Below are 26,021 nucleotides of genomic sequence, written 5' to 3'. Positions count from 1 at the left end.
GAATTTTTTTTTCATCTTAAAGATTAAAAAATAAAGATGAGAAATCAAGATGGCGCTTGAGTCTCTTAATATTCACCTTGGCATTTTATAACAGTATGATTTGTCAAGTTTTCCTCCCGTTTGTGCTCCTACAAGCGGCCCTTTCCCAATCTTTTCCTTTCTTTCCCCTTTTGGATTTCTAATAATTCAGGAGTTCAGGTGTGGCCAATATTCTCTGGGAGTAAAGAACTACTTGGTCATTTCCACATGCTGAGTAGCAGGTAGCCCAAGATCGCCTTTGCAGGCAGCACATATTTGACTGCTGTAGTGTGTGGTGGTAGACATTTGAAATATGGAGAATAAAAAGGTTGTAGACATCAAATTGCACTTGTGAAACTAAATGACAATAAAAACAGTTCCCTAATCTTTCAAATGTCATGCAACCCAGCTCTAGTTTTCCGTTTAATGTTCACAGCCATTTGTGGGTTGATTGCAATTCCTCTTCAAAAATATCCAAATCACAACATCTATTTAGAAACTACTTAATTATAGTTAGATTGCCCTAGTCCACCCCCCATAATATAAAAAATGTGTGAAAATATTTGCAAAAGAGAAGCCGCAGTAAAATAAATTGCCTTCTGTCCTCAAGGGAAGGGTCATGAGCTGCAGCTGCTTTAGCTTCCTGACAGGATTCACAACTTTTATGAGCTTTACTATACACCATTACTATTATTTATCTAATTTTAAAAAGGAAAAATTCCTTTTCTCCTGTGATGAAATATTACCACCTTCAAAATTATTAAAATTGAGAAAGTAGATTGTCTTTATAGCTCCCTGTGATGGTGGTCGCATACACAGCACTGAAGTCAGCTATGTCTCGATTTGAGTTCCGGCTCAGTAATTCAATGACTCAACATGAGTTTCAACAAGTTAATTAGCCTTTTTGAATCATTTATTATATATAATATTTAAATAAATGAACTAAACATACATAGTGTAAATATTAGTTATCTATGAAAATCCAGTTTCAAAACCAAAATCCAATCGTAGGCCTCATTGCGTTCTCCCTTGGGGTGAAGTGGGATCATGAAACTAAAGTCTTTCAAATGGAACGTGAACAGAAATAATTCATTCTATTTCTGGGATGTGGCCATTAAGCCCGTATATCTGCTGCTTCCATGTTTCCTATCATTTTCCAGGTGCTGTAGCAGCATCTTGGGATTCCTCTGTGTTCTGTTCATGAAGATAGCATTGTCTTTTACACTAGAATCCTGGAAGATGTAAGTCTGAATTCTCCCACCTCTTGTTGGTTTCTTGGAGCACAGGCAGTGACTCACCCTGAATATTTTCATGAAAAGATTAACTTCCTCTCATATATTGCATTTTTGAGCATCCTTATTAGAACATCATACCTTTATCATAACTAGATGTATGGTATGAGACTTAGCTAGTTACAGGTATACAAAAGCCATATGTATTACATATAACATAATATATAATATATATGCTATTATATATTACATATACTATATAATATGTATTATATAGTATATATATACATATATATAATATGTATTATATAGTATATATAATATATATGTGTGTATATATATCCTTACGAGACTAATCTCTCTTTGAGGAAGTATTCGTACTCTCATAATCTTTTATCCTCCACACTGTTTAACATAGAGTTTACTGCACAAAAATTGAAGCAATTTTTGAGTGAATGCAGCTCCTGGAATTAAATCAGAGTTGATAATATTCAGAGACTGAAGTCCCAGTTGTAATATATGATCTTTTTTTCTCTTTCAGGTCTGACCTTTGTGATTTCTCTTCCTCAACTATAGGCTGTTTGGAGGCTAGAATTAATAATGATTTTATGATTCAGCTATTATCATTTAAGGGTGTGCTTGCAGCAAGGATGTGTCATGATCTGGCATGATAATTCTGTCTTTAAAACCCAATAAACCTTTAAGGAAACCAGGGATTTCTTTCTCTAAATGAATTGCTTGTATTATGGGTGACAATGACAGTGATTTTTGGGGGGAAATTAAGCAGATAGAAAAAACACTCAAGAAAGTTGCTCTTAATTTAAAAATATTCACTCATAATTTAGAGTACATTTTTCTTGAGCATTATTTCATGGAACAGGCTTAGGTCATAATTAAGTATGTGCTTCATTTTGCACTAGCAACTAGATAAAAAGGGACAATGGTTTATGACTGCTATATATTTGATGAGATATTAAAATTGCACACTGCAACCAGAGCTCAAGGGGAAAAAGTACTTGAGAGAACTATACGCTTTCTAGGTATTTCTAAGAACTGATTTCTGGCCTGAATTATAAATTGGTATGAGACCATTATCATTTTTAGGACCACTTTATGTGCCTGTATAGGCTTCGGCTACAATTAACACAGAGATGTTAGGAAGGTGACAGTGAATTGATTTTTAATCTTCAAATCACATAGGCCACGCGTAGCTCCATAGGGAGGAACAATAAGATGTCTGTCTTAGGAAACATTATTTTCAGAGTCACTTGAATTTTGATTTTAGGTTTGCCATTTTTATGCATGTTTCTGGTAAAATCATACTTTTTTTGAATCTTGGCTTTCCAAACCTTTGAAACTGACCTAATAGTACTAACTACATTATCATGTAGATTAAATGAGATAATGAGTGTAAACCTTATGAAGGCACTTAGGATCTAGTAATTGCTTCAAAGTCATTCTCCCTTTCCTGACATCCAAACACTGGTTCTCACAGTGTGATCTTTAGGCTGGATACAGTGTCCCCTTAGAACCTGCTAGAGATGCAAGTCTTATTTGTGAATTCTTCAGATTGATTCAGCCAGAGGCAGGATGGCAATTAGTAATGTGTATTCTAATACGCCTTCCAAGAAATTTTGAATCTTTCTAAAATTTCAGAACATATGGCTTTTGCAAATGGCTTAGCATTTCTGAATTTTCATTTTCTAATGAATAATACATTTTTATGATCAACATACATGGTCAGAAACAATTCTTCCTCTTCTGAAAAAAAGTACCTTAATTTTTTACTATGTAAACCACCTCTTTCCATTTCTCAGTTCCATATGCTGAGATGGAACTAATCCTACCCCTAACTTTGGAGAGGGATCTGGGGTTAAGTTAAGTCAATTGGTATCTGCCGTTGACCAACACACAAACTGAGGGGTGAACCTATGATCAGACTGAAAGCAATGAGAGCCATGTCCAGGAGTTTTTATTGTAAAGTTGGAGGCTCTTTATCTTTGAACTTGTTAAGAGGAACATGTATATACACACACATACTCACATATATACATATATATATACACACTCTTAGGACTGTTAAGAGGAATACATACATATATATTTATAGGCACTTAGAATAGAACTAAAACAGAGAACCTAAGCATCAAAAAACGAGCAGTAGCCAGGTTCTGTTGACGTTAACTAAATCCTTAGACCAACGACTTAAAGTGTGCTGCAAAATTTATAGCTAATTCAAATATTTCACTTCTTTGTACCCCCATCTACACATTTTTGTTAACCAATACGTTCTCTATTATTAAGGATGATTCCTGATTAATAAACTACCTCATGAGAAGCATGTAAGTAGTAAAATGAATTCGTATTCACACACACACACACACACACACAAACATTGTGTTAATTTGGGACCTCTGAGAAGCAGACATTGCACATAGGACTGCGTGTGCAAAAGACACACTACCAGAAATGATTTGTAGGGCAATGGGTAGGAATTCAAGGGAAGAGAGAGACATTAGATTTACACTATAGCTCAAATCTATACCACACTACTTTTTCTTATGTTTATATGGTTACTTTTTTTCTTTTTTATTATTATTATTAATTGCATTGCATTATGTGACACAATGTTATAGGCACTGGGTTACCCCCCTACCCCTCCCCGAACCCTCCCCTCATGGTGGATTTCTCCACCTTGTTGCATTACCGCAGTTCAAATTCAATTGTGATTCTTTCATTGGAAGTATTTACTAAGCATAAAGTCCAGCATCTTATTATCCTAGTGAGTTCGATTTCTTGGTGAGACCATCTCTGGTCTGAAGGTAAAGCCAACAAAGTATCATCCCAATACTTAAAAGCCCCAACATAACATCAACAACAATTTACAACATTATGGCATTAATTGACATGGTATTGATTAACCAATATATTAATAAGAAAATGCAGGTTCTTAACCACATCCTGAAGCACACTACTTTTTAAAAAGAAACGGGAGTAAGGGAGATTGTAGAGAGGAATTTCAGACTCTAGCAGAGCTTCTAGGAAAGGTCCTAAAGCTAAAGTCACCCACCAGAAATTTCTCCATCTCCCATTAATGGGCACACCTTCATGTCCAGTTGTGTTCAGTCCCTGGTTGGAGAAGCCCCTGGGAACTTGGCCTGCATGGAAAGGCAGTGATGGATGTCAGAGCACAGCAGCTGAGTCCTAGATCCATCATGCTCTCCACAGTCAGATATCCAAGAGACACATTCTCATGACCATGACGAATGCCCAGGGCAGCATCTGGAATAAATACGGTTTTGATAAACACTCGTGTCACTTCCACCGAATCTATTCTGTAAGAAAAACAAGCTTCTGCAAAACTTTGCGTACTCCTGTGTGTTGTTCTGATTATGAGTGCATCCTGGGGTATCCTGCAGCAGTCACCTCTCATAAGTAGTGCAGTCCAATAAAGAAAAGTAAGCTTCCCGGGCCCAACAGGCACAAGCTATGCAGGTCATCATCTGTTGCAAATGTCACTCAGGTGCTGCCATTAATGCGCAATTGTCAAGAAATATTACAACGGAACTAAAATTGGTGTAGTTTAACAGAGAGCATAGATGACTCCTACTCTATTATTCTAATGTAGAATAGTTTTCACATGCCCTAATCCCAATTTATCTTTTTAGACTCTGGAGTACACAGCTATGCAATAAGTTGAAAGTTACTTTGATGGGTTAGGAGGATGGTTGGAAATTCTTGGAATTTCACATTCAGCAAGATTCATCCAGGGCACTTTTAGTCATTCTTTCTCTCCGCTGTCTGAAGGGGAAAGGAACTAGTTGAAGTGTACTATTTGAGTTTTTAAATGTAATTCAAATAAAATTTCAGAAAAAAATTATGAGATATCCTAAAGGAAGGATGAAAATGTGACCTGCTATTCTTTGGAAAAGATGTTACAGATAATGTGTTCTGATTCAGTGACCATCAGGGAACATGACAGACAAAAAAGGCTCCACTATTATTCTTTATATGTATTCACCAGGGACAGCAGGTATGATTTTATTGCCAAAGGTTTTGGAAAGCATTTGATTTCCAATGAATTAATTAATTGATTAATTAAAAAATTAAGAAACCAAAACATTGACTTCTCAAGACAATAAAGCACTAGGTTGGTATGATATAATTGCCTTAATATCTTAACTCTAGCAATGTTAAGAGACTTCCTTACCATACACTTTCGGTTTTTAGTTATCCATGATTTTCAGCTTTGAAAGTCTATTTTTTTTTTTAAAAAGTTATACTTGTGCCAGGTTGGATATGAGGTGATTCAAGCACCTTTCTTAATTCTCATTATAGTGTGCTTACTAAAATTTTTCTAAGATTAATTTTTATTGCAAAGTCAGATGTACAGAGACGAAAATCTTCTGTCTGATGATTACTCCCCAAATGGCCAAAACAGCCAGTGCTGGGCCAATTCAAAGCCAGGAGCCATTTACTTCCTCCAGGTTTCCCACGTGGGTGATGGCTCAAAGCCTTAGGTACAGGGTCCTAAGGCTTTGGGCCATCCTTGACTGCTTTCCCAGGCCACAAGCAGGGAGCTGGATGGGAAGAGGGGCTGCTGGGATTAGAACTGGCACTCATATGGGATCCTGGTTCATTCAAGGAGAGGATTTTAACCACTAGGCTGCCGTGTCAGGCCTTGCTTACTAATTTTTAAAAAATGATTTCTAAGGCTCCATTAGTCTCATTTTTCATCCCTGAGATCCTCCATTCTTTCACAAATGATGGTATTCTGACTATGGAAAATACTAAGAGCTCCTGCAAATGCACTGTGGCAGGCTACATCATGGACTAAAATAATGAGAACGGCAAACAAATACAGCCTTGGAGGTGAGGGTTATCCTGGTCCAAGATTCTGGAAAATGTCCATTGCATTTCAAAAGATGTAAACTAAAGTTGGATTCCAACATGAGATTGACTTGGCTGAGAGGCAGGCAAAATCTGTGCCCATTGACTTCTGGAAATTTAAAAAGCAAAGCTTATGCAGGCAGCTGTACAAAATAGAATAGGAGTTTTAGCACCCAGAGTTGATAGGAGACAGAGAAGCAAGCAGGACAGAAGGCATTGCTGTGAGTGACTTGTTATCTCTGCTTCATCACCATTACTGAGAACTGTGAGACAGTGACGACCTGAGTAACTTTAAAGGACCATAACCAGATCAATGTACGAGAGGTGGTCTACACGTTGGCTAATCCTTTAAGTCTGAATGGCCTGATTATGAATTTAAACAGACATAATAATGTGGTATTCCAAGGGATTTAATCTACGACAAATGAAATGACATTCAAGTTTTCAATTTCTGCACAAACATAATATTTTTAAAAGATGTATTTATTTGTATTGGAAAGGCAGATATACAGAGTGAAACAGGCAGAAAGATCTTCTGTCCAATGATTCACTCCTCAAGTGGCTGCAACAGCAGGAGCTGAGCCAATCTGAAGCCAGGAATCAGGAGCCAGGAGCCAGGAATCCCTTCAGGGTCTCCCATGCAGGTGCAGCATATAAGGCTTTGAGCAATCCTCCATTGCTTTCCCAGGCCATAGTCAGGGAGCTAGAAGGGAAGTTGAGTAGCCAGGATTAGAACCAACACCTATATGGGATCCCTGGGGAATCCAAAGCAAGGACTCTAGCCACTAATCAACGGAGTTGAGCTCACAAATACAGCTTTGTGTTTTTAATTATAAATTATTCTATCAAAGAAAATCTTGTAAATTACTGGAGAAGTTTTCCGAAGCCAGATGTACTCTGAAGCCAACAGGTAATGCTTAACCTTTAATGCTTTTTGGTTAGAATAATAGAAAGGATAAGAATATAGTTTCTGGAACTATGTTGATTTTTCTCAACGAGTTGTCTCTATATTTTAGTGAAGTTTCTAACCTCTTTATGTCTCAATAGCCACATCTGAAAAAGAAAGAATGATTTGAACACAAAAGTTTAGTATGAGAATTTAACATATGAATACATGTAAATTTCTTAGAACATTGACTAAAAAGTACTCATTCGTGCTGTTACTACACTGCTATTTGTAGGAATGTTGACAGTTTGAATAGAGCATTTGAGGTCTAGGCCTATGGTTTTCAAACATTTTAAACAGTGAATTCTTTCTCAAGATTTAAAATTTCATGGGGACACAATTTGGCTACTCACCAGTTGACAAAGTGTTATGTTACCCAAAGCCCTATCCACTCATCCTTTATTTTCACTATGTTCTAAGAACTTTTCCTGTGAGCTCTGCTGAATCTGTTCTGTTTGTGTTAATATTATATTAATGTAAAAAATCCAAAAACACAAACCACAAAAGTTAAAAAAAAAGGTGTGCCAATTTAAATATAAGATAAAAACATTTTGGGGTTCAAAATGTGATGCTCGCTCGCTCTTGATTCCCCCTGTATGTACATCTTTATAGTTTTGTTATTGTCTAATGATGATTCGAGTCTGTTGTCTATAAGCTGCCTGTTATATTCTTAATAGGTTATGTTTCATGTCATCCTCATACATTCTAAGAAGATGGAAGATTTCTCCATTACCGAGTAGCCTAGGGTCTTCAAAGTATATTAGATTTTGCAATTCTTTGATGTAAATCATAAGCAGTCTGATTCACATTGATTGTTCATTCATTGGTTACATCACAACAGCTTATTGCTTGTGATACAAGCTATTTGAGCTTGAAATAATATTACAATTTACAGGTACTATTTTTCAGATTGACATCATTTCATCTTAAATTAAGGCAACATGTGGTATCTAACCTTTTGGGCTTGACTCATTTCCCTTAGCATAAAGATTTCCAGTTGGGCCCTTTTGGTCACAAATAACTGCATTTAGTTAGTTAGTTAGTTAGTTAGTTAGTTTTTAAAGCTGAGTAGTATTTCATGGAGTAGATGAACCATATCTTTCTTATGCAGTCTTCTGTTGAAGGGCATTTTGGGTGCTTGCAAATTTTTGTAATTATTGATTGTGCTGCTATGAACGTAGGGGTGCATGCTGGTTTCTCGTGTAGCAGGTGTTTTGGATATATTCCTAGAAGTGCTATTGCTGGATCATATGGTATGCAGATTTTCAATTGTTTGAGTGTTCTCCATACTGATTTCCGTATAGGCTGTACAAGTCTGCATTCCCACCAGTGGTGGAGTAGGGTTCTCTTTTCCCCACATCTTCACCACCAAGTGTTGTTGGTGGTGTTTTGTATGTGGGCCATTCTTACTGGTGTTAGGTGGTACCTCATTGATGTCTTCATTTGGATTTCCCTTATTGCCAGGGAACTTGAGCACTTTTTCATATGTTTGTTTGCCATTTGGGTTTGTTCGTTTGTGAAGTGTCTGCCCATTTTCCATGCCCATTTCTTGAGTGGTTTTTTGGTTTGGTGTTTTGGTTGTTCTGGAGATCTTTGTATATTCTAGAGATTAGCCCCCTATCGATGAGGCACTTCAGAATTTTAAGGAGAGCAGGTGCACAGAGACAGGCTTTGCAGCTAACTGAACTGATTTAAGGCTGACTGTCACAGGGCCAAAGAGGGGCTGAGTCTCCAGACACCAGTCTGAGACCCAGGAGGTGCAGAGAGGAGAAGGTCATTGCCCAAGGATCACAGGCACAGGTTGCAGCCCCCACAGGCAAGGACTGGGGACTCCAAGACTCCTCTGCTTCCTTCACCAAGCCACTTGGAGGTACCCCTTCCTCTTAGCAGAACACATGGTTTTCTCTGCTGATTTTGGAGTCCAGCTCCTATTCTTGGATGCCTGTTGATATTCACCGTCCAACACTCATCCTATCGCCTATGTAGTTTGCAACCCCATTCTGTGGGTTGCTTTTTTGCTGTGTTGTTTCCCTAGCTGTACAGAAGCATTTTAGTTTGATGTAGTTCCATTTGTTTGCCTTGATCTTCATTGCTATTGCTTTTGGTGTTCTTTTTAGGAAGCCAGGGCCTACACCTAAGTTTTTTTAAACTTTTTTTTTAGATTATTTTTTTTTAACTTAGTTGATTAGGGTACAAAGGGTCAAGGGCTACAGGGTGAAAGTGGGTAATACCATTGTTTCCACACTAATATTATCATTTTTCCCCTGTATCTGGGGTCAGGGGAGAAACAAAGGGTACAGCCCCACCCAACCTCCCACCCACCCCAGATCCCCAACAAGAGGCGCACTCTGAGGGTCCTGCTCTAACAGTTTTGATAGTTCAGCAGTTCTGGATTGCTGCCAGTCTCGCAGTTTTGATCACAATGAAACCTATTCAGAGTCCACTGGCTGGCATAGTCTCTTCATGGTTGGGGTTCTAACATCAGCAGTTCAGTTGGAGGGATCGCCAAAGAAACTTCATCTGAGATGATCCCAGACCTGATTCTTGCATGAGTTTGCTAGTACAGACTCCAACACCATCCGTCACACCAATCAGCTTATGCACATGCTGGCTGTTGCTATTGCTGGATCCGTTCTGCTTCCAACCCAGTCTTTCTCGTGAACCAACAGGTGTTGTAGTCCAGCTCAATCCTACCCACTTCATACTCGGTCCTCATGCAAACCAGTTGGAGCTGCAGCCTAGTTGGGGTGACTCTCCATATCTTCCACCAGTTCTGCCCCCTAGCCTGGTTCCCATGCTTGCTAGTATGTACCGCAGGGTTGTCCAGTCTGTCCCACATCCGATTTAGCTCTCGCACAGGTCAATGGGCATTGAAGCTTAGTTCAACCCAACCAACCTACTATCCAGCCCAAACACCTACTGGCAGGTGCCTTTCTGTCTAGCTACCCCTGCCCCTATCCTGGTTTTCATGCTGTTCAGTGAGAGTGGTAACCCTCCACCCCCGAGGGAGGTACCCACTATTTCCCTTCTAGGCCACACCCACTCCCAGATTATGCACTCTCCAGGTGGTTCTGGCATTTGATTTGACAGAATTAGCTCCCAGTGCCAGCCTCTGCCAGCTAATGCTGCGGCTAAGCCAAATCAACCCTCACTCATTAATTTTTACTTGCACCAGTCAGAACAGTCAGCCCACCGTGGCCCTTCCCTTATGTAGCTCACAGGAAGCCCACAGGTATTATTCACCTCCTAGTCTGCTCTGCTCCCATCCCCACTCACGCTTTCCAATGGAAGTAGTTGTCCAGCAGGTGAGCCCATAGTCCCCTGCTGGCTTTGCCTCCTCCCCTTGATTATCACATGTGCTGTTTGGGGTGCTCGGATTCGCCAGTGGGTAATGTGAACAGGTTCAGCCTGGTCTGCCTACACCTAAATCTTGCAGGGTGTTTCCAACATTTTCTTCCAAAAGTTTGAAGGTTTCTGGATGTAGGTTTAGGTCTTTTAACCATTTAGATTTGATCTTAGTGTATAGTCATGGATGTGGGTCTATCTTTTTGTTTCTGCACACTATCAACCAGTTGTCCCAACAGCATTTATTGAAGAGACCGTCCCTTTTGCCTGGATTGTCGTTTTTTTTTGTCAAAGATTATTTGGCTGTATCTGCGTGGGTTCCCTTCTATTGTTTCAATTCTGCTCCATTGATCCTCCTCTCTATCTTTGTGCCAGTTCCAGGCTGTTTTGATAACCACTGCCCTATAGTAACCACTCCTCTCTGTCTTTCCTCTGTATATCCGCCTTTCCAATAAAAAATAATGAAAATAAATCTTTGAAAAAAATATAAAAATAATTCACTTTCCAATGCCATTGTAATGTGTTTTGTCTTTAGAACCTAGGGTTGACTGGTTCTAGAACTGAGGACATTTTCTTCAAATGTGTTTTATACATTATAGCGTAAATAGAACCAGAGACCTGTTAAATAAAATTACTGTTAGCAAACATTTGACTAAAATCCTTTATTTTAAAAAAAGAAAAATAAAGGTCAAGGAAAGTAAAGTGATTTGCTCAATTCCACATCAAACTGCTCTAGACCAAACTCCAGATTCAACACTGCTGCCACAGCATGGTCTTGAGGCCTTTTCACTGCACGGCTCTCCCAATGTGTCTGCTCCCCTCACCAACTGTCCCACCATTCATCTATATTTCTTTTTCATGCTTGGGCCTGAGGGTCGGAGTCACAACTCCAGAGGCATTTCTCCTACTAGATTACAGGATGTGGAATGCTTAGATTAATCAAAACTTGGATGCTGCCTGACATTTCACTCTGGCACAAGTTACTATTTGCTCCGAATTTCTTTTAATCTGAGCTTCTCGTGTGGATGTTGACTATGCCTTTAAGTCATGCTGACTTCCTAGCCATCTTCAGCTCTATTTCATGTCTGTTTCAAGATCTCTGGGACATCCAGTCCCTTGGCATGTACTGCTTGTAACCCATCTGCTGTCTTTTGGCTGGTATATTTCTTCCCATAATTGTTGTTAATTCATTTCTTCCATGAACACAATACATTTCCAGTGCTTATTTTTAATATAAAGTTCACATTTCCTACGATTTGCATTTTGTTAATGAAATATCAGCAGGTCAATACTAGTTTTATTGACTTATTAATAAATTGATGATTAAAAAGCCAGACACTCTGTTAGACACTGAAGATATAAAGATGAAGAGGAAAAGTTTGCTCTCAAACAGTTCTCAGTCTAATAGGAAGAGATATCTGCACCCATATTTATAGTATAATGTAGTGAATTTCAAAGAGGCTGCAGAAACAGAGAAATGGTAAATTAATGAAACAAGCAGGGAAGTATTTACAGTGGAGGAGTCACAGGATGTAGACCTTGGAGGCCAAATACAATATTGTCAAGTGGAAGAAGCAGGAATAAGGTGACATTTAACCTATATAACAGCTTTTGTCATCATATATGTGTGAAAAACAGCATAGCATATTTAGGAAGCTTCAAATTGTTTGACATATTTTTAATCTGATATCTTTGAGCCCTGGAGTTGTGAGAGGAGTGTAGATAATACCTAATGGAGTTTACAAAAAAGCACTTTTACTATACACAATAGGGGCACGTTGGTAGGATATAAACCAGTGAGTGATGTGATTGAAGAGAAGTGAAGAGAATGAAGAGAAATGATGAATATGGAGCAATAGCAAGACTTGGAGACCTATTGGAAGTGTCTTGGGTTGGAATGAAGCACAGGTTAGGACAGACAGAAGTTACTAACTGGCTATCCACAAACCAAATGGAATCTAGAGTGTGCACAGTATTAGCTCATAGAATATTTTAAAATTTCAGATTATTACATGATCAAATTTATCATAAAACATTTGATTTCCTTTTGTTTGTGAATAGTTAGAAGAAAATATGCACACAGTAGGTTACAGTTGGAAACACTGTTTCTGCTATACGAGGCCTGGCCACCATAGTCCAAAGCTCTTTCTCTTGTGTGTACAACCCTAGATCATGATGTCAGTAGTCACAAATTGTTCTGTATTGGTGTCAATTGAGAGTAGTTCTACCCAAGCAGCCTCTCTTAAACTTACAGCCAGTAGCTATTCTCGTAAAAATTCACATTTTTAATGGTTTGGGGACCATTTTTAATGGTAGGTCAGCTGTAGATCTGGATACCATGCAGAGTAGCAAACATATAAGACAGATTAGCCTCCCTTGCAAAAATGAACAATCAAATTAGAAGGGATTGCCAAGGCACTAACTGAAGCTACCTCTCAGCTGAAGTGCTACTGCTCTGGACACTTAATGTCTTCTAACCAGTCAAATCAGAGTACCATCAACATAGTGAGACAGCTACCTGTTCAGTGGCATCCAGAGGTCTGACAGTTTCTCTAGGTCTCACAGGTGTGGGACATGTCAGTAGAGCAGAGTTGGAACTGGGTTTATGTAATCACCTGGACTCTGGCTATTGTAAATACAGGAGGACAGGTTTCATGAAACTGGTGGGAAGTTTAAGAGGTAAATAATCAATCTGTCCTGTGAACAAGGTCATAGTGGCTGAATTTAAAATATATATCCTTCTACACTGTGGTTTTAGAAAAACAAGGCGCTATAGTTGTTAGTGCCTTGTTTTTCCTAATGTTCTGCAAATTTATGCATCTTCTGGGACTGTGAATACCCTCACCAGCAATAAGGATAAATTTTAGCAAGAAATACATGATACAGTGACCTAATAGGAAAGAGACAGTTTCTTATAATGTCACATGGTAGCATTTAATTTACATTTACAAGGCAGCTACTCTGAGTAATTATAACTTAATTAAATATTGATTATTCTAAGAGCTGTATTGTGATTTAGTATCTTTGTAGCCTAGAGTAAATCTGGCATGATTTGAAATAAACTCAAGATGACATTAGTAACTACTATGTAATTACATTTTATGGTTATTTAATGTGGCTCCACAAGCTAACTGTTTATGGGGAACAAGTCATATATATTAAGACATTAACACTGCCTTCTTGGTACCTACTTTTATCATATGTCTATTTTGCCAGTAGCACAAATGTTTAAACTTCACCAAGTTTACTAGCACTTTACTCTTGATTCTTTCTGTGGAACAGAGAATATTTAGAAGAAAAATTCCACAAAGCCTTTAGTATATTTTGCAATGTGCCTATTGGTCTTCATTTCTCTCTCTCAAAATATGTAATACTTTTATTTGAAAGATATAATTTCAGATAGAATGAATGAGAAAAAGAAAGATTTGTCATTGTCCAATTCACAACCCAAATGTTCACAACAGACTAGGTTGGACAAGGCTGAAACCAGGAGAGTAAACTCCATCCAAACAACCCACAGGGGTGGCAGGAGCTCCAAATACTGGAGCTATTTTCTGCTCCTTTTCCATGTACATGATCAGAGAGCTGGTTTGGAAGGGGAGCCGCAGAGACTTGAAAAGGCATCTGTATTGGCTGCCAGCATCAAAGGCAACTTAACACGCTATACCCAATATTCTCCACTGCAATCCATTGTAAAATATTTTTCAACAAGTCTTTCACTTACTTTGGTTAAAATATGTCTTTAGAGCACTGTTGCTTTACTTCAAACATGATGCTTTTGAGCCACACAATCAGATGATTTATTCTTCCTCCAGTGTCTCTTACTAGAAGAATGCCATCAAGACAATACAAGTTAATCTCAAATGAAAGTCATTTTTCCCATTCTTTTGTGGAGCCACTTGAAAAGCAAATGCAGTTTTGAAAAAGTGTCTAAATTTGAGGACCAATGTAAAATTTGCCACTCATAGTAAGGTATAACTATGGGATTATTTGCCTAAGCATTAGATTTTGTTATGACTATCCATTCATATTTAGTTTTTCATCTGTTAAAAATATTCATGGCAGTTATTCAAGCCTGGTGTGGTGACATAGTGGTTAAATATTCACGTTGCAAATCTGGGATTCCCTTATAGGCCCTGGTTCAAGTCCCAGCTGCTCCATTTCCCATCCAGCTCCCTGCTTGTGGCCTGGGGAAGCAATGGGCCATGGCCCAAAACCTTGGGACCTCGAACTCACATGGGAGACCCAAAAGTAGCTCCTGGCCCATGGCTTCAGATTAGCTCAGCTCCTGCCTTTGCAGCCACTTGGGGAGTGAACAAGCAGATGAAAGTTCTTTCCATCTCTCCTCTCTGTAAGTTGCCTTTCCAATAAAAAACAAAATAAACGTTTCTTAAAGGTACCAAAAAGACTTTATTCAAGGAGAGATATTTCACTAAGTATAATATTGAAAGATAATACCTCAATAGATTCTTATGATACAGGAAAGAGGCTGAGCTTCTACAGGGCTGGGTGTATATTTGTAACCAGAATGAAGCATTGGATAGGAATTTGTTCAGAAAAAATGAAATTTCTTTAATTAAAAATTAAAAAAATAATAAAATTTAAAGTGACCAAAGATGATAAAGCTTCGTGTTAGACTAATTCAGCAGAATTCTTCCTAAAGGCAGACTAGAGTGGTAAGATATCAAGAAGTAGAAAGATGAATTGACATCAATGATGGTAGTATTTTTGCTCCAACTGAATTCTACAAGAGTAAAGAGGAGGCATCAGGGCATGAGAGCTTTGAGAAGGCTGGTGAGAAGAAAACAATCTGTCACATCCATTCATCATCTATCTATGCATGTGAATCATTATTGATCAAACCAAGCAGCAATGATCATGTAAGAATTTTGTCTTTTGTTTCTTTGCTGGAAACATTTCCGAAGTAGGATGGCTATGGAACTTAGAGTAACGTTGAAAAATTATATTAAGTGGACCCTATCACAGGGAAATCTGGCTCCTTGATTATCTTCTGGTGTACATAAGCAGTCATTCCAGCCCAATGCAGTAGGTATCGTAAAGGCAATGTCTCTTCCAGCCCGCTGCTCTCTACAGTTAAGTTAGAAAATAGTCATGGGACAAGGGAAGAAGAAATGATCAAACAGTGGACAGGTAACCATAATGGCCAACATATGAAGGAATATTACAAAATTAATTATAATGTATCTGATATCTAAAAAAATCTCTAACATCATATAGAAAGGCCATTAATTACGAGCTTCAGTGCCTTCTAGCATTTCAAATACAACATAAAAATGAAAAATGAGCTTTCATTTACTCTTGTGCTGGGTGTGTGTGTGTGTGTGTGTGTGTGTGTGTGTGTGTGCGTGTGTGTGTGCACACGCATAGTCAGGGCTCTGATTTCAGCAGAAATTTGCAATTTGAAAGTTAACTAATTATTTAAAAATTTTGTCCTAAATCCTAAGTATTTTAGAATGTGAGAAAAATTAGCAACTTACCTGATAACTTGTGAGCACAGTTTACAGTATACTAATAATGATACTAATTAATTTAATATGATTTCTCTCCTTATAAAAGATTATATATAGTAGTTATCAAGCACTATTTTATCCATGTTGAAATTAAAATTCAGCTGAATTAACTAACTTTATTCAAAATCACTGATTAAGGAATATTGGTGGAATTGATTATTATTATTCTTATGTCTTGCCCAGGTGAACCATACCTTGTTCCCCTACACCAGGCTGTTTTATAACATAGAGGTTACTAAGAGAAACACGCAAACTAATTGGCTTTGGTTTAATTGATGCTAGAAATTAATGGAATTTTATTGATCCCAGCAATCACTTTTTTATAAATTGCAATATTTCTAAAATTGGCATGGAATTTTTAATCAAAATCATCTCACTCAGTACCATGCCATATTTTGATTGGTAGTGATTCTTCTTTCTTTAATGCTAGACTAAGTGTTGGTAACTTCTCTAGTAAATGCCATCTTTATTCAATAAAATGTAGAAATATATGTTTATTAAATATAGTCTTTTTGTTGTTAAAGATAGACAGGTTTCCTTTGCTTTTAAGTGACTTACACTTTATTACAATTGACAGCAAACCTACACCTACTTTTCCAAAGCAATTGTATCAAAGTCCTTTAAGACTGAAGCCCCTGTCAAATGCCTGCCACTCACTAACTGCTTGCATCTGTACATCTATTTGTATAGATGTGTACATGACATATTGCTAAGTACCTTTCTGGCTGTGAGTTTCTTTATGCTATGTCTTGAGTTCTTCATGCCCTCCCAAATCACACCAATGCACACTTCCTTTGCTTTTAAAAATTCTGTTACTGAGATTTGGGTTCTCAGTCTCACGTTTCTGAAAGAACTGCAAAGTTTCTAGGGAAGGAACCACAATGCATACTTCTTTGATGTGCCTGTCGTGCAGTGTCAGAAGACCTAACACAGTAATAGGCTCACAGAAGGAGTTAACTATATATACTTTTGGCGGTTTATTGATTACAGAAAATAAAATTCATGATTGCAGTGCACCAAGCCAGCTGGGCTGAAACAGTCTAACTCCTCTCTCTAAATGCTGACGTTTCTTCCGTCACATAATTCTGCTTGGGTTCTCTTTTCACTTCCACCATCTAACACATAGTGCGTTTTAAGTAAATGTTTGAAACCACAGAGAAATGAATGAATATACTCTGCTTTAAGAGCTTTTATAAGCACTCGATTTCTTGAAAATAGTATTATCTCTTAGTCCTTGCAGCAGTGGAACATCTTTCAAATCTGAGCTTTTCAACACCAGGGATTTAAATACTACCTTTCAAAGTACATTATTCTCCACAATCTCTGTATTATCATTTTATTATTAATATGCTATAATCTTCAGTGTTTCATTTCTTCCAAAATAGTCTATATAGTAACAAAGTGCTTATTCTGCCTAGTCGTATCTGTAAATAAGCAAGTATTGGTAAAAACTCATAAAATTGTATTACTCCCTCTGGGAGAATATCAAATTTGGGGGTCACTGCTGCCATTTTTAAATACAAGGCACAAGTTTACATTGCTCCTGGACATCATAAATGCCCTGTCTCATGAAATGTGAGTAAAGAGTTAGTTTCCTATTCTGTAACAAGGGTCAGCATGAATAATCAAAAGAAACTTTTAAAAGTATTCTGATGTTAAAGGTCCTCATCACAGCAAAGTCTGAAAAGAAATGCACAACTTTTACCCACTTTTTCTATTCCATATATCGTGGTTGGAGCATTTTTGTTCACATTGTGCAGCAAAGAAAACTATAAAAGCTACTCTGAATAAGAGAGATATTTATAACTCCCAACTGAAAGAAGTAAAAATGGCCTTTGTCCAATAAATGTTGTTTACTACCTGAAAATTTGGAGGCTCACGGAAAATAAGATGCTGTGAAATGAACACTGAGCAAAGACTAATGGGAATAAGCAAAGCTCAAAAAGTCAGGGGACAGGGAGGCCTGTAGCTACTCATGCACTGAATTGGTCAAGACATCCTTGTTGCCATTATTAAGATAAACACATTTGCCAAATTTCGTCAATTCTTGATTCACACACTTAAGTGTTTCCCTTCTTTTTCAGATTCTTCTGTGCAAGGGAGAAAAATTTTCTAGCACTACCCTCCTTACAAAATGACACTCAATGGGAAAGGCAATATACCAAGAATAAATTAAGGGTCCAGCTACAGAGGGGCGTATATTGAATGACAAAGGTGCAAATGTCAATCACAGTAAGTACTTGTAAAAACAAAATTTCATATATTCAGTATATCATTCATTCAGTTAGTAGATTAACATCCTTCAAGTCTGCTGTGTTGTAATATTGGGTAAAGAGTCTAGCCCTTCTTAAAGACATTCCATAAGATGGGTAAGAGAAGCATATTAAGGAATAAATACAACACAGTTTGTTTAAGATCACAGTGGGTTATGACTAAAGTTATTTCAAAACTCAATGAATAAGCATAATGAGAAGCGGAATGGGGAGAGAAATTGCTGAAGCTAAATTTGATTCTCTGCTCTATGGCCCAAGAATTCTATAAATTTGGAAAAGTCACTTAACATCTCTAAAATTTAGTGTCCTGATTTGTAAATGAGGAGGAATAAATGGTCCTTATCAGATTTGGAAAAAGTAAATGAAATTACATGTGTTTCTACATGTAGCATCTTAGTAGGTACTTGAAAGGAACTTGCTGGTAAATTCATTTATTTATTCACATATAAAATATATACTGTCTGACTCAACCTGGGCTATTTGGATCCTAGGGATATGGGAAATATATTTTGAAGAATGAGTAGGCTTGCCTTGGGATTTTAATAACACATACAAAACTGATGAAATTCGAAGGGCATGGGAACGTCTTGAGGAGTGGCAAGAAGATCAGCAAAGATGCACAGAGGACCTTTAAGGGTAGTGTCAGGCAAGGGGATGATGGTGACAGTAGGGGATAGGTGATAAAAGGTGTGTTCAATGATCAAACATTTGAATTTTCACACAGTAATCAAGCCAGGGCATTACAAAATATGGTCTCTGTACTTCCTGCAAGCAATGCACTAGAAGCAGATTCTTAGAGAAAGCAGATTCTAGAGTCCCACTGCAGCCTTCCTGAATCCGAATCCCTGAGGGAGGACCAAAGAGCAATCCATAGTACCTACCATGAGACTCAAGCCCGTGACCATGTGACAACCTGTGTTAAGACAGTAGGGAACCGATGAAAGAGCTGAAGTGAGATAATCACTGCGAGACTATAAGACCACCCACACAGGGTTTCTCTTACTTTAGGACTTTAGAGTGTATTTTATCCTTTTGGTTAGGGTCTTCATATTGTTGGGCTAAACTTAACACGTAGTAGGAAAAAAAATCCCAGCTCAAATATTAGCGTTCTCTTTTTTAAAGCTAAGAGTCAGCCTAGATTATGAATAAATTCTATGGCAAATAAAACAGCAAGATGGCTGATAATAAAAATGAATGATTTCTAAAGCATTTAACATCAAGAAGATGGATTCAGGAGAAGTATGCTTTTGAAAGGAGGATATAGTGGGAGAAAGGGGAAAAGTAGCATACATTTACAGAGTTATGGTGAATGTCACAGAGAATTCAACAATTTTGCAGAATTTAGAAAACGAGTGTGCATAATTCCAACTGAGTATTATCACAGGGAATTTGAAAAGTAGCCCGAGGCAATTCAGGGAACTGCTTTTACATTCAAGCTGAGTGAAAGAAAACATCTATATTTCAACTGAGTGCATGCATACACACACATACACACAAACACACACTCAATGGCTGGCTGCATGCACAAATCCCCTCATCATAAAGGGCTATTCTTATGTTGGAAGTTCAGCACATAGGTTTTCATTCTGAGTACACTCTCTATGCCTTCCTAGGCCTCAAAGTCATGACTGTAGACCTTGAGCCTAAATGATCAAGCAGCTACCATCCAACCTCATACTTTTTCTTTAGAATGGAATAGGTAGCTGAAACAGCATCTATTCCTTGTTGTTCAGATTTAAGCCTAAACACTATGTAAGCATGGACTTCTGCAGCACTTAGATGCTAATCTGGAGAGGGCTCCAGTGTGCACAGTACATAATTTTCAGTGGCTCCATGAACAATGCATTAATGTTTTAATAGCTTTGTGCCAGTTCCTCGATTTCACCTGCTTTCTAAATGCACGTCAGAAAGGAAAAGGGGGAAAAAGAACAGGACAGGACAGGAAAGAGATTGGCAATATATCTAGAAGGCTGCAGAGGGGCATGCTAGATAAACTAGTATTACTAAAGAAGACAAACAGCCTGCTCATCATCTGGAAAGCCCTTTCAATGCAGCAGTTTGAAAGTAAATGAGCAGTATTTCAGAGGCTGAAAGGAGAACAGGTATTGTTTTGTAAAGATTTACTTATTTTTATTGGAAAGACAGATACACAGAGAGGAGGAGAGACAGAGAGAAACATCTATCCATTGATTCAATCCCCACGTGGCTACATTGGCTGGAACAGAGCCAATACAAAGCCAGGAACCTGGGGTTTCTTCTGGGTCTTCCATGCAAATGCAGGGTCCCAAGGCTTTGGACATCCTTGACTGCTTTCCCAGGCCACAAGCAGGGAATAGTATGGGAAGCAGGGTCAATGGGATACGAACCGGTGACGATTTGGGATCCCGGAAGTGCCAGGTGAAAACTTTAGCCTCTATGCTACCGTGCCAAGCACAGAGAACAGGTATTTATAAGAGCATCAGTAACTCGGGGTGACAGATTTGAAGGATTTTAATGGAAGACTCAGAATGGAAATGAGTCGTCACTCTTGGTCACATCTACCCTTCCATGCATCCTCCACTAACATTTATTTAGTGATAACTTGAGCCACACCCTGTGCCAGTAGTGGTGGAGATACAAAGGTGAACTTGACACAGTGTTTTCCATCAAGGTGCACATATTCCTATGGAAAAGGCAGAAATTAAAGTAAAGCTAAATGTTTGCACAATGTTGTATGTAAATATAGACAGAGAATGTTAGAAAAAGAAGTGGAGAAACCTTTACATTAAATTGTGTACATAACAAAAAAAGAAAGCTAAGTCTTTAAGGATGCTTAAGGGAAAACTTATATGACTTTCCGGCAAATTTTAATGTAATATTGGAGTCTTGCTTAATATAGTACTGTTTAAATATCATTCTTACTATCATTCTATATATGACTGGAAAATGATTCCTGAAGATGAAATAATCTTCAGTATAATGGCCAGAGTCTCAGATGTCCTGTGTTGTAATGCCGTTTACACTCAGGAGACTATAGAAAATCGAGAACCAGAATTGTGTGGTCAGGATTTCTTGCTTCCTCTGAGTCAAAATTTTTGAGAATTCAGAATATAAATGAATTTATGATTATGTCCTCCTTCTTCATAACCCAAGAGAGAAAAAAATACGTAGAGTCAACTCAAACTAAACCTTACAAATTGAAATGTATGACCTTGTTTTGATTATTCAGAGAATGCTGCATGAGTTGGACAGCTGACATTTATGAAGTTCTTTACGTTTATGTTCTTTACATCTGCTTCTACGTTCAGAGCTTGATCCATTTCCTTTATCAATAGTATGGAAAATGATTGTGAGAGTGACAATATTACATAGAAATTCTATATACATTTCCTCAATTTACAAATTGTGTACTCCTAGAAAATTTATTTAAATTTACTGTTTTATTAGGTCAGAAACATGGAGCTGGATGGGAAGTAGAATACCTGGGCCATGAGCCAGGGCTCAGATGGGATCCCAGCTGTTGAAGGTAGAGGATTTAGTCATTGAGCCATTGTGCAGGGCCCCCATTCACAGTTCTCAAAGCTCAACAAATGAGAGATCAATTTCGATAATGTGTTATAAAGCCTGTAGAAGCTTATTATTATTATTATTTAATGGTAAAAATTTTTTTAAATTCTCCTAAAGAACAGAAAACAGGGATACATTTTACCACAGATACTATTTAATGATATCCTGGATGTTCTAGGATAGTCAATGAAACAAGAATTTGGCTTTGCCATTCATTAATAATTTGGAGGTATACATAAAAGATCCCTCAAAAATAAAAGTAAATTTAGAGTTCGGTGTTGTGGCAGTGTTAAGCCAGCTAGTTGAGTTGCCCATAATCCATATTTGGAGTCGTAGTTTCGGATCTGGTTACTCCTCTTAGGATACCACTCGTTGCAAATGTGCTTGGGAAAGAGCAGATATGGCTTAAGTACTTGTATTCCTTCTGTTTAATTAACCAACAAACAGAAAATCTCTGTCCTTCTTTGTAATTCCCCCTCCTTTGTCTCTCTGTCTTTTAAATAGATAAGTCTGCTTAAAAGGTAATCTTATCAAGATCTCTAAATATATGAAATATGTGAATTAAATATTTACATTCTGAGTTTCCACATTTTAGGAACAAATGCATCTCTCTTAGTTGACATACACCATTTGTACATGTTTATAGGGTATAGTGTGCCATTTTGCCCCATGTGTAATGAATACATCAGGGTAATTTTATTTCCTTTATTATTTCTTTGCATTGAGAATATTCTCTCCTAAAGCTCTTTTGGGGTATTTACTTAATTGGTGTCAACTACACTAAACCTACACTGCTACAAACATTACAACTTATTCCTTCTCTCTGGGTACACCTCTGCACTCATTAACCATCCTCTTTAATTCTCCGAACACATCCATTCAGGTTCTAGTAATCACTATTCTATTCTAAAATTCTATCAAAGTTTTGACTTTCTCATATAAGTGAAAATGCACAGTATTTGCCTTTATGTGTTCAACATATTTCACTTCACATACTACTCTGACATTCTATCCATGTTGCTGAAAATCAAGATCTTTTTATGGCTGGATTATATTCCATTGGGTTAATATGACATTTTTTTCACTTGTTTATTCCAAAATCAGCTTTTTAATTAGCTCAAGGCCTTGGGTCAGTTTTTTTTCCTGGAAGCTTGGTGACTTCAGAGTTTTGTAAAGCTATTCCTTTCTCCCATTGGATTCAATTCTAGAAGTTCTATAAGTCTATTCTTCATAGAATGTTTTTTTCTTGAATGTGGACCTAGAAAATGATATTAAATGAGTTTGTACTTGACAACATGGAAGCAATTACACATCTGGGAGACAAAGCAACACCTGACTCAAAGCACAAACTCTGCCTGCCCACCTGCCTTAGGTAGTATTTATTGACAGAAGAAATCATGGGGTTTTTAACTGCAAATGACAGCATGTTAATAGATCAAAAAAAAAAGGAATGCTAATGTGTCATAGCCAAAATACATTTCAAATTCTCCTAATTTTTTTAAAAAGTTACACATAAAACTAATGAGATATTTAAATCAAATATGTAGTAGTGTGCATGTGTGGGGCATGTGTATCACTTTCAAAAAGAAGAAAGTTTTTGTTTTGCTAAATATTAAGGCATCAGAGCCTTTATTGGGTATAAACACCTTTAACTTAGATGTCTCACTGTTAAACAGAATCAATCTCAGGAAGAAGAAAATTTCAGATAAATAAAATCCATATGAGTTAAAACTATCATAGAAATATCACTTGAAGAAGTCCCAGTGAATGACAACGTGTGACCGTGCCCTTGTCACAACCCTGTGGCCACGCTGTGGTGTTCCACACAGGTTGAGGATTTCCCTTTTCAGTGCTCGTTGAAGGAGCTTGTTCTCTCACTGCATATGGGGAAGGACTACCTCCTTGGGGCTGGTTTCTCTAATGAAGTCTGGAATATTCCTTTTTAATTCAGGGATCTACAGTGCTTCATAGCATGCTTCATAGCATCATCAAACCAACATCAATCAAAATAAACATACATTCAATGAAATGGGGGATATAACATGCCATTTACAGACAAAAATCTTATATCTTTGATCTTATTTAATCTATACAATGGTCTTAGATAGACCCTCTTACTGTCCTTATTTAAATATATGCAGCTGGTAGCCATGGCAACAGCAATGTGCACAGCTTTCCTGGCTGTTGAGCTGCAAGGGGAACGTTGCTGCCGGACAAGCTCACCACTGCGGACTTTGCACATCACAGGTTTCTACATCCTTTCATCACAATTAGAGGATCCAGTTTGCTCTGAACATTTTTTTTTTGTTCTTTCATTTTTTTTCTCTATTTGAGAGGTAGCTAGAAAAGAAGTAAATTCCTACAAAAGCCAAATCTATGTCAGGCTGGAGCCAGGCAGCAGGAACTCAATGCAGATCCTCCCTAGATATCACAGAACTTGCTCCCTCCCAGTGTGCACATCAGCTGGAAGCCGGATGCGAATTGATAGAGCTGGACAGGCAGCAGGCACTCCACCAACACAGGATACAAGCATTCCAAGCAGTACCTGAATGACTGCACCATGAAAGTTGAGTGTTTGTGTTTGGAGGAAGGGCCCGTTTATTTCTATGTTTTATTTTCTTACGGGTTTTTCATTGTATTGTGAATCTATTGTTCTCAATGTGTCTTGCAAAATGAGACTAACTCCCAGCCTCAAATTGCACTTGCCTGTCTTGTAACTCCCCTTTGAACTAGTTCTTGAAGTTCAGATTCCAGAAAAGATGGAAAACATTTCAAGGCATTTTACTGCTTCAATTTTGCTCAAACCAAAGCAAATCTTTTGGAATCTATGTTTGAATATAGACTACCTTAAAAGCCAGAATCCATTATAGCTGGAATCAAATTACTCTTCTCCACAAGACATATGCAATTTGGCTAATACTTCACTCTATTACAACATTGTATTTAAGCTCCTCCATTGTCCATTTGTCAAGATGAGAATGCCGTCTTCAAAGATTGTGTGAACTTTCTTGTTTCCTTTTTCTTCCATTATTAATATCTGCCCTTTTACTTGTTGATACAGTTTGGGCTGTGTGTCAAACACAAGAAGTCCAAAAAGTTAGTTTAAATAAATAGGGAGCTGTTTTAAGGATAGAGCAAACTTTCCTGAATGTGGAATGAAGGGATTTGCAGCAGCAGCTTCTGCCTTTTGCTGGGATTGTGTAATCTCTCTGTCCTGCACACCTCTCCTATACATTTCTTTAATGATCTTCTCTGTGAGTAGCTTCCTTTTTCTAATCACCACCTCTTCTTTCATTAAACAACTGGTAGTTCAAGTCCAGCCAGTGCCCTGGCTCGTTAAGGGAGAGTTTCTTCACTATCCCATGGCATCTTCAGTAAATGACAGCATTAGCGTCACATGCCAGAACTATCATTCCTAAATGTTTCTTTTTTATTTTTTCATTACAGAGAATGGAAAGAAAGTGTATTTTCATATCAGGAGACAGACAATTTCCATCAAGCCCTCCAAACTGTTGCAAACACTTTCCTAACTCTTCAGCTTTCCAGGTACTAAAGCTTCCCCTATTCAACTCCTTAAAGGGTACCATGATCCACAGGTACTTGTGTTCAATTCTAACTGATCAGACAAATTTGTAAAGATCAAAAACAAGCCAGATGTAAGAAAAGCACGCTGAAATATTTAGGGTGTCACTTCAGTGACAGAAATGTACCACCAGTCTTACCTAAGATTTAAAATTGCCAATAGTGCTGGAATGGTCCTCCAGGCACGTTCTCTAAATGGTCCTCCAGGCATGTTCACCCTGGATGAAGCAGAAACCCATCTTGGCTGTGTCTGTGTTTGCTCAGTTAGGTGACTAAAAGAGCACCGGAAGCATGTGGATCTGTGGGCACTGAGGATTCTTCAGCTTAGTTGCAGGCAGTCTCCCTTTATCCTTACAACTCTCCAGTTTGGAGAGGCACTTGGCATACTTTAGTCCTTTGTAGGGAAGAGATCTGACCCTCAGATGGATGATGATTAGGAAGCAATCAACCTCCTCACCTGCACTTGATTTTATGCTCCACTGGCCAGAGAACCTTTCCTAGAGCATGCTGTTTCATAGCCATCTAGCAGTATAATAAGGTCCTGCCAATTTCTTGTGTTTTGGATTCATAAGCAATAGGAACTGAAGTGTTCATCCACTAGCAAATGGGGCTGCTGGTCTGTAGCATGAAATGGGATCTCAAAAGTCCTTATTCTGGC

This window comes from Ochotona curzoniae, unplaced genomic scaffold, assembly GCF_017591425.1.
Source record: "Ochotona curzoniae isolate NIBS_2020 unplaced genomic scaffold, NIBS_Ocur_1.0 scaffold_3208, whole genome shotgun sequence".
Classification (NCBI taxonomy): Eukaryota; Metazoa; Chordata; class Mammalia; order Lagomorpha; family Ochotonidae; genus Ochotona; species Ochotona curzoniae.
Note: the sequence above shows the minus strand (reverse complement) of the source record.